The sequence below is a fragment of the Echinops telfairi genome, unplaced genomic scaffold (assembly GCF_000313985.2).
Source record: "Echinops telfairi isolate 266 unplaced genomic scaffold, ASM31398v2 ScPeMD7_7458;HRSCAF=8496, whole genome shotgun sequence".
NCBI lineage: Eukaryota > Metazoa > Chordata > Mammalia > Afrosoricida > Tenrecidae > Echinops > Echinops telfairi.
Genome location: NW_022111358.1, coordinates 15,721,265 through 15,730,228, shown reverse-complemented (window position 1 = coordinate 15,730,228; position 8,964 = coordinate 15,721,265). Strand labels below are relative to the sequence as shown.

At 41.1% G+C, this 8,964-nt stretch overlaps 1 non-coding gene across 1 annotated transcript; it reads right to left on the bottom strand.

Moving 5' to 3' along the window:
• Positions 1-1,556: 1,556 nt before the first annotated feature.
• Positions 1,557-1,720, bottom strand: LOC115872915. The gene has a single exon (XR_004048115.1). It is a non-coding gene; the product is annotated as a U1 spliceosomal RNA (small nuclear RNA).
• Between the last annotated feature and the right edge of the window lie 7,244 nt (positions 1,721-8,964).

The following is an 8,964-nucleotide window of genomic DNA, read 5'->3' as shown; positions in this document are numbered from 1 at the left end:
CCAGGGCAGATAAACCCCTCAGGACCAATAATGAGAGTAGTCTTAGCAGGAGGGTAAGGTAAGGTAGGGGAGAAAAGGGGAACCAATCACAATGATCTCTATACATAACCCCCTCCGTGGGGGACAGGCAACAGAAAAATGGGTGAAGGGAGACATCAGACAGTGTAAAGACATGAAAAAGTAATTAATTTATAAATTATCAAGGGTTCATGAGGGAGGGGAAAAAATGAGCTGATACCAAGGGCTCAAGTAGAAATCAAATATTTTTAGAATGATGATGGCAACAAATGTACAAATGTGCTCATCATAATGGGTGGATATATGGACTGTGATGAGTTGTATGAACCCCAATAAAATGTTTTAAAAATATATCAACATTGATTTTCTAATGAGAAATTATTGTTCTTAATATTGTTTGGAGGTATTAAAGACTGAACTCTTGATTACTTCTAGAATAGGAAAATGATTTTCTAAACTACCCTCATTACCATTTCTTTTAAGATCACTTTATTGGGGGCTCTTAACATATTCCCTTTAAAAGAAGATAAGGATGTTATTTTGAAGACTAGGTTGTGTCTGACACAAGCCGTGGCATTTTTCACTTGCCTCATATGCATGTGAAAATTGCACACTAAATAAAGAAAACTGAAGAATCAAGTGTTTTAATTGTGGAGATGAAGAATATCATAAGTCACGTGGACTGCCAAGAGAACAATTGTCTTGTTAGAATTACTGCCAGAGAGCTTGGAGACAAGGGTAGTGATGCCTCATTTTACATATTTTGGGCATGCTGTGCGGAGAGAGTAAGAGTAACGCTCAAGCACAGGAACAGTTATGAAGATAGTGTATGATTAACAATAAGTTTCCTTCAGCTGGATATAGGATTGTGCTTCGGTTAGAATTCCAGGGAATTCTTAAAACATTTAAGAGAGCTGATAATATAAAATTTCTTGGTTTGAGATTAAGGAATCCTCCCCATACAGAATCTCAACCATTAAAAATGTACAGCCCCTTTTTTTTTTAGTTAATAAAATTTAATTGTTAAAAGTGTACAGTTGGTTGGACCTGCTCATGCATCCTTGGTGTTCCTGGAGTGAATTACTAGAGCTCTGCGGGATTTTTTTCATGAGCTCTGTGTTTTGAAACCAGCTTGTAAGTCCCTTTACTCAGCAGCTCCTGGAGACTGTCCCTGGCCAGAAAACCGCGAATCTTCCGTCTCTCAGGGACAACAGCCAGGGCGATAAGCTTACAATTGGGGACTTTTTACAGAACTTGTGTAAGTATGTGGCTTTGTCAAACGACCAGGTTCTTAAACTAGTTCCTAAGTCTCCCTTTGGCCCACTTCTTGGTCTTATTCCCAAATACGTCACTGGGCCTTTTGTCTTGGGGGAGCATCACCAAGCTCGAAGCAAACCTGACACCGTAACAACAGCTTCACTAAATGATGGGTCAGACAACATAAGCTCTTGAACTCAGCATTGTGCTCAGATAAAAACCTGATGCCAATGGGGCTCTTTACGAACACTCACAAAGTCTTTTTTTAAAACAGCCATAATCAGGGGATAGCGCGAACGCAGTCCCCCACTACCACAAATTATGCAGTCGAGTTTCCCACATTTGGGGAAATCGCAGGGGTCAGCACACCCGGAGTGCAATGGGTGAGCCTCGCCCTGGGAAAACCACCTTCATGATCATGGTATCTCCCCTGCCAGGTAAGTATGAGTTGCTGTCGTCGCGTAGCACCTCACCCTAAGATTCAAACCACTTTACAGATAAGATGACTATTCTCGTGCAGTTTCTAAACCATCTCACTTATGAATATCAAATCTCTACATTATAATAATCAAACAGAAATATTTTTGAGTTGTTGACTATTGTGAAAATCCTGGGAAACAGATGCTGAATGTAAGCATGACCAGAAGGCACTGTGGTTTATCTACATAAGCCACACCCCTTGTGTGATGTCATTACGCGTGTCCTTCCTTTCCGATTTTATTTGGCCACGCTAGTCAAATAAAACTTAAAGGTAAAGACACCAGAGATTTAAATGTAAACAACTTAAATTGGCTTTTGCTTTCCAGCACTTGGTGCAATGACGCCACTTGTATCCAGACGCAGTTCTTGGAGCCGTTAGCCACGTCACCTGTCTGCTGCACGTCTTTAAAGACGAACTCTGGCAAGTCTACATTTGCTAAAAATAGGTTAAATTAGTCTACACCGTCACGCTGAAGTAGCATTGCAGGCAGCAAATTGTCAACCGTAAGTGAAGCGAGTCTGTGAGGATGGGGCACGAGTCGACGCCGACTCTTAGCGACACTAGAGGCCCCAGTGGACCTGTCCGGGTGAGCCTCCCAGACTAACTCCTTACAGGGGTAGAAACCCCCTTTCTCCTGCCGAACACGTCCCGGTGGCGTGGTCTCGGGTTGGACTGCGATCCCACAGTCGGCAGTTCGGATCCGCGGAGGAGCGACTGGGCTTTCCACTCCTGTACAGTTTCGGCGGGGACGGTCGCTGCGTAACCACTGTGCTCCGTAAGAGCACAAGTGGGAAGTCACTTCCCCAAACCTTAACTTTTAATTCTGAATGACGTGAACCTGGGGAACGAGTACGCAGCCTCCCCACTCCCTAGACCCAGAGCACGAATGCAATCGGATTCTGAGCATTTGGTGAAAGGCTGGGGTTGGTACACTCAGCGCAGCGAGCGGGCGAAAGTCTTCTTTAGACTGAGACCAATTTACTTAATGGAGATCCAGATATTCCCCACCCCCTCCCTCTCTTACTCCTCCCCCTTCAAGCAAAAAAAAAAGGGTTTGATTTATATTACACCCTTCGGTTCTCAACGTTATTCGCACAGGTCATGCACCTGCTTTGTCACAGTTTGTCTAAGAAATCAAGTGCAAGACTACTGGGGAACCCATTTACAAGAAAGCACGTTTCAAAAAAGGCAGATTCTGTCCCAGGGAAGAGTTAATAATTTACATATTCTACACAGTTTAAACCGTACAGCTTTCTCAACCTTGTCTGCCCTTCCTCAATGTAAATTAGAGTTATCGTTTCTAAATTTAACAATGTTCTTCAATTGACTCTCCAAGATCACACAAAAGCCCAAACCCACTGCCGACTGGGTCAATTCCAATTCAAGGCCACCCCATGTGTTAACTGCTCCCTAGGGCTGTCTTGTCTGTGATCTGGGAGGTAGAGGGCCAGGGTTTTCTGGGTGAATTGCCAGGACTTTCATCCAGGGTGCTTGCTTGGTGGGTTGAACTACCAGCCTTTACCTTAGCAGTCCAGTGCAACCTGTTTATGCTGGCAGCGAACCTACACCCACCATCCTAGAATCACCATCGTCCCCACATCTTTCATTTTACAGACGGGCGCTTTGGGCATTCTGTGCCCAATCAATGAGAATTCTGATAACTTTAAAATGAGAAGAAATGTGTTTAAATTTTTAAAAAGTTTTATGAGAAAGTAACAGGTAACAGTGCAGAGGTTTGTTTCTGAGCTGGGGAAGGAAGTACTAGGGTAGAGTGGAGGGATTCTGTGATGTGGCAGAAACTATCCTCAAGTTAGCCTTTGACAGGTCTATTTACTGATCAGTTCCGTTTTTATAAACTTTCTCCTCCAAAGAAGCACTACATTTCACAAACAGGTATGTGCATAAATATACATACATAGAAACATGCGTATGCTGGGGTGTCTAGGTGTGTATGATATCCACATTTTCCTCTGTGAAATAAAAAACCCTCTTGAAATCTGGTTAGGAACCACTCATGCATGGGAAAACGGTGTCATCTAGGGCTAGACTAGTATGACCATCAAACAACTTTTACATCCAAGTCTCAGAAGGATTACCAATGCCATAGTGTTCCCAGTTCCCAAATGTCATAAGAACTTAATTTTTCTGTCTTAATAATCTGCAGCATCTATCCAAGAGAATCTGCCTCAGTGCGAACAGAGGTGTCTGCCTGCGCTCTTGTGGCTCAGGCAGGTAAAGAAAACGGTGCTAATCCTTAAAGACACTCTGCAGTTCTTAATATGCCTTGAGGAGCGCCACTATATTTCTATGATTAGAAAAAGTAAGAAAAATGTTTTCTTAAACAGATATAAATAGTAACAGAGGTTAGTAAAGCTCTTCAATAGCATAGAAAAAGTGGAGAACCTTCTAGTTCACTTTCATACCACATAGCTGTTGCAAACCCAGACATAATGCTATCATAAATAAATGAATTAAATCTATAAAATCTTTGTAAATGGAATCCAGGAGGACATTAAAGATCATACACCCCCAACTCCTGGGAGGTCATGCTCCCTGGGCTCTGTCCAGGTGGCAGGGAGAAGCACATGATGTACTGTACACTCTTTTTCTACAACATCAGAGACTGCACCTGCATATCCTACAGCAGCTTCTCAGAACCCTGTGGACAAAGGCTGAGGAGACAAACCATGCAGGAACCAGCCCTCTACACCTCTTCGAATCTAGGTCTTTTCTATGGATGACTTAGACTTGTTTTCTACTTTTTTTCCAGAAGACTCAGAATTTCAAATACTATTAAGCAATATCAAATCTACATCTATAGTTACAAGGAGGAACAGAAAGGACCTCTCTTCCAGTTTTGCCTTTGTTTTTTAATCCTTCATCTTTTGGCCAGGTGAGTTGAATGCTTTAAAGACACAAAATTTAAATTCCTACACTGCAGGTCATCACTTAAAATAGTAAGAGATGAAATTCCTTTTAGTTGATTAATTTTTTGACTCCCTTTTCCCAAGAACTTACTGAACGTCCCTCTTATTATAAAAAGATGATGTTTAAATTTTAAAAACACCACAATGACTGAATAGGCTTCTACCAGTAGTATAGGACCTACGCACATTAAAAAGTTCAGTGCTTGAAACCCACCAGTTACTCTCCCTGTGTCAGGCGACGATGAAGCAGTTTCCAGAGCTCCTTCTTTATCATCAGATCACGAGGCCTTTCTGCTTAAGTGCCTCTGGCTGGAGCTGAACCATCAACCTTTCATTCAGTTAGTAGTCTGGTGCTTAATCATTTGTATCACTCAGAGATTTAATCGTTGACAGCAACCACTGCCATTGAGTTGGTCCCGACTTACGGGCCCCTGTGTAGGATTTCCGAGGCTGTAACACTTTACAAGAGCAGAGAGGCTGATCTTTCGCCCTGGCAGCGGCTGGTGGGTTTCACTCAACCTGACCATTGAGTCTTAATCACCATGAAGACTCTGTGGTATCTGCTCCCATAGAGATGGACAGCCTTGGAAAGCCTAGAGGGTCACTGTGAGTCAGCAACTGATGGCAGTCGGTTTGGGGTTTTTGAGTATTTACTGTAAGTGGGGAGGAGTGATTATTGAACATAGTGCCAAGAAAACTGCCTCCCAACTGGGCAGAAGAGAAATTTCTGATTCTTATCCCTCGACCTTAAGAATTCTTGGTGCTGCAAACGGTTAAGCACCTGGCAGCTGACTAAACTGCTGGGGGTTTGAATTTAACCAGTGACTTTGCAAGAGAAAGCCCCCAAACACCCTGCTCACAGCCTAAAACTGTCTATGTTAATTTGGGATTAAACAATCTTGCCAAGCCCTAATTGAAAGAACCCATGATGAATGGCAGAAACAATGCCAACACCATGGCCACTTCAGTTGGTTCACCTTTTGAACCATTCGGCAGGGAAAATTAAAGCTGAGCACCCTTTCTGCTCAATGAGTGCCAGGACTGTTGTAACGCCCAGGTCAGCAGCAGACAAGAGCATAACTCGTCAACGGAGGTGTGAGACAAGAGGGACCAAGATCCTGAAGCATTTCTCCAAAGAATTCTAACAGGCAATGAGATGAAACATGGCCTGACCAATATGATCTTGAAGACAAATCACAATAAGAGAAATGGCTACAAAGGGAAGGAAGGGGTCCAATCAAACTAAAAGTGCAGTGGTCAAGACAAGGCTTTCTAAAAGCTCCCATAAAGATGTTGGGGGAGTGGTTGCCCCATTTGGTCTCTCTGAATCAGGGTGAGCTCCATGGCAGTGAGTACTGGTGGTAGTAGTAATCTCAAACAAGCAATAAAGGGCACTCACTTTTCTTTAGTTAATAGTGTTTTAAAAAATTGAATTAACATGGTTAAATTCCTAGGACCCTCAGTTCTGAAAAGGATGGCCTCAATGACTGGTATTATCACTTACAAGAGTGTCTTGACCTAGGTAGAATTTATATTGAGAAATAAAGTTTATATTTTTAATCATGATCTAAAAAAAGAAAAAGGAAAAAAAAAGATTACAGCTAAGAAAATCCTATCAGTCAGTTCTGTCAGATTGAGTAAGAGTTGGATTTTTCTTGATGGTACACCCTGTCTTAAACAAAAGATATGTGTGCATATTAAAATAATCAAATGTAAACATAAAACATATTGTAGGGGGAAAGATGACGATGTTTATACTTTTGAAGAGGAGAAAGACTGTCCAGGCATGTCAACAAAGTCAGAGCCCAAAACAATGTTCAACTAGATTTGTGATTCCAGAATCCCTAGAAGGTTTAAAACACATTTAAACACACATGAAAGAAGTGAGAAGATATTTGCAGCCCACAGACCAGGAAAATAACCTGAATGGCAGAATGCTCACCTGAAAGACAGGCAGCATAGGGTTAAGAACATGAGCTTCAGTATTAGAAAAGTCTGAGCTATCATACTTGATATATATATACATATATACACACATATATATTAAGCACAATGTTAGCTTTTGTCTGATTAAAAAAGACCTTTTACAAATATACTTTTACATGAAAAATAAATAGTCCAGTTCTGACATCAGCAAAAAAAATCTTTTAAAGATAAATTGGACTTCATCATAACAAAAAATACTTGTGTGCATCAAAAGGTATTACCAAGAAAGTGAAAAAATGGGAGGGTGGAGGGGAAGGTGAGGGAGAAAGGGGGAACAGATTACAAGGATCTACATATAACCTCCTCCCTGGGAGACTGACAGCGGAGAAGTGGGTGAAGGGAGATGTCGGATGGTGTATAAGATATGACAAAATAATAATTTATAAATTACCAAGGTTCATGGGGCAGCGGGGAGCAAGGAGGGAGGGAAAAAATGAGCTGATACCAAGGGCTCAAGTAGAAAGCAAATGTTTTGAGAATGATTAGGGAAACAAATGTACAAAAGTGCTTGACACAATGGATGTATGTGTGGATTGTGAAAAGAGTTGTATAAGCCCACAATAAAATGATTGAATTTTTTTTAAGTGAAAAAAAAACACACAAATTGGGAGAAAACATTTGGAAATCACTTATCTGGTAAGGTTTCAATATCTAAGATATATTTTAAAAATCAAAACCCCAAACCAAAAAAACAAGTAAACAACAGAAAGTCAAACTCAATTTTTAAAAAAAATGAGTACAAAAATTGGAGTATTCATTATGTGAATACTTTAACTATGGACAGTTAACAGTAATTGCTTCCTAAAGCTTAGCATTGTCTTATCTAGATAACAGAATAAAAGCAAGCCAGCTTGATAAGGGTCCTGATGCAGGCTACAGCACAGGCCTTGATAAGGATCCTGATGCAGGCTACAGGACAGGCCTTGTGTTTGCTCCACCATTTGCACATAACTAGCTACCATTTAATAAATATTTAATTTTGCCTCAATGATACAATCTTCAATGTGCTTATCTTAAACGGGGACCACTGTAACTGTTTACAAGATTATTGTGGGGATCAAGTCAAATTAAAAAATAAACACACACTCTATTTTGACATTTTCACAATTGAGGGCATTCAAAGAAGAAAAGGAGGTCGCACAATATCAACATTGTTGAGCTAAGTGTTCAACAGTAAGTTCTTCAATTGAGTATACAATTAGAATATCTCAAAATGGAAAAATAGACCAAGGTTTATTATGTAGTTTTTCTGGGTCAAGTATTTTAACATCTATTAAGTTTTAGATATTAAAATTCCATAGAAGATTAAACCCAAAGCCTGGACTAGTTTACCAATAACATTATCTCTCAAATTTTTCATCAAGTAACCTCAAATTACAAAGGAAAATAAAAACACCCTCCCAGGGACTTTGAGAGACTACCTAAGAGCCTGAGATGTCTAGGAGGCCTTATCCAGCTCTTAAAAATCGATCTTTATATTTCAATTCATTTATTCTACAATATGTGAATGTGTGCTTAAAATCTGTAAAGTGATGTGCCAGTGAAATGATTCAAGAATTCCCACCCTGAAACATAGTTGAGTGACGCTGATCCTCTAAGAAGGTACCTCTTCCAGAGCTATGCCGTTGCTTGAATTCCTGGTGCATAGTCTCTTAAAACTGGATTCTACACTGAAAACATGGACTACTGTGCAAACAGCCCTAAGAAATCTTAAGAAAGATGATGAAAACAATAAGCATTACAGCAACTCAAGATCGGAATAGGGGTTAATTGGATAGCTAGAGTCTGGCTAGTTTCTTAACTCTCCACTGCCAATAAACCAAATCGTCAATACCACCACCTCGACTGAGTTTGACCCAACTGAAGTGCTATCTTGGAATGTAACCAACTCAACACCCAAGGGCTGGCAGCTTTTCTAAGCTTTAGCATGCATTCTTCCTGCGGACAGCAATTATGTGCTTTCCTCTAAGTAGGAAGCACAGAGCAGAGTTCAGCGTACTTCCGAGACAAATACATCCCACTTTGACCAGTTCTGCCCTAGCAAACAACGTGCGTGGCTTCTTACACGCCCTCCCCCGCCCGGCTACCCCACTACTCTGGGTAAGGAGGGTGGATTCCCACTCCTCCGTTTGAATTTTGGCTTCAAGAAAGCCCGCTCAGCTCCCACGTGCGCGTCTTCCGTATGGCGCGCATTTGAACCACGTAGTATTGTTTAATGTGCCAGATCGTTTCTTTCCGTAGATCTTTTCTGAGGGGTATGACTTGCAATATTTAGGGAGATCCTTAAGCTGGGAA